The following is a 1,483-nucleotide window of genomic DNA, read 5'->3' on the forward strand; positions in this document are numbered from 1 at the left end:
ATTGGGGACCTCGGCTTATATTCGGGTCGGCCTATACTCGAGTATATACGGTATATAGATTCCACACATTTTTTAGGTTTTTTGGTCTACACTTTTATTAGTGAGGTGAAGCGCATTAGTACTTTTCAATTATAGAGATATGAATATGTATCACAAAGTGTACCTGGGACAGGGTCATGAGTATAGACACCTCCCAGCTACCAACCCCTAAACAAGATGACCAGACGATTGGTCACTGGTCGCTGTCAACACCCCTTTGATTTGACAGAAAAGAGGAGTGGCCAAGGCAATGGTCAGTTCTCCTTTTTGCCATCCAAGCAGGAACATCTGCCAAGTTTGAGAACCGATTACCTTTGCTCATCGATCGAACTTTGATCAACCCTCGGACATTAATTGCAAGTATTCTTCCTTCTCAATTCTACCTTATTTCTTTGTGGCTGTATCTTGTCTTTATTTTTTGAAACATCCTTTTTCTGTAAATGTTCTATTCGCACCAACCTTGACCTTTTCATAATAAATACTTATGTTGAAAAGTGTTAACTTGTCTTTAAAGCTCTTGATGCAAACTATAAACAAACCTGTCTCTTAAAAGGGTGCTACTGTGGTAGAGTAAGGCACGGAGCAGACCTGTCTGTGGTGGCAGTGTGTGGTGCAGGCGCTTTATTCTAAACTTATAATTGGTATTGCTAAAATTACGATTCCCCCCGGCTCTGTCTTTTAAACTGGGGTGGTGGCAGTTAAAGGGTTAATTATGTAAATTAGCCCAGTGACAATCACTCTCAGGCTGCCCGCACCTAGATTGTGGTCCTGCAAGCTGGAAAATCTTTGTGCTGGGTGCAGCTGAGTGTGGCATTGTTACGTAAGCGACAGCGTGGTGTGAGGTTGGCCGGTCCTTTGTCGCCAGTTAGCGAGGAGGGCAGGGATCTGACACCCGCGTTCGTCACAGTTCCCTCTTCTTCTTCCTTGCCGTTTTTGTCCATTTTATTTTATGCTAGAGTGCGCACGGACTGGATCACTAGTTCGCAGCTTAAAGCCTCTGACTTTGGTGGCTCAGCCAATACGTTCAGCTGGCTGATGTTGCTACAAGCTGGAAGGGGAGAGGGGGAGAGGGGGAGAGGGGAGAGGGACTGTTTCTTAGCATGGTCTTGGGACAATTTTCTTCTATGCTAGAGTACACACCATCAAACGGGCCACTAGTTCGCAGCTTTAAGCCTCTAACTTTGGTGGCTCAGCCGACACGTTCTGCTGGCTGATGTTGCTACAAGTTTGGAAGGGGAAAGGAAGGGGGAAGAAAAGGGAAAGGAAGGGGGAAGAAAAGGGAAAGGAAGGGGGAAGAAAAGGGAAAGGAAGGGGGAAGAAAAGGGAAAGGAAGGGGGAAGAAAAGGGAAAGGAAGGGGGAAGAAAAGGGAAAGGAAGGGGGAAGAAAAGGGAAAGGAAGGGGGAAGAAAAGGGAAAGGAAGGGGGAAAGGGACCCACCTCCTTT

This window comes from Lithobates pipiens, unplaced genomic scaffold, assembly GCF_037356315.1.
Source record: "Lithobates pipiens isolate NorthernLeopardFrog02 unplaced genomic scaffold, aLitPip1_a1.2 Scaffold_8, whole genome shotgun sequence".
Lineage (NCBI taxonomy): Eukaryota > Metazoa > Chordata > Amphibia > Anura > Ranidae > Lithobates > Lithobates pipiens.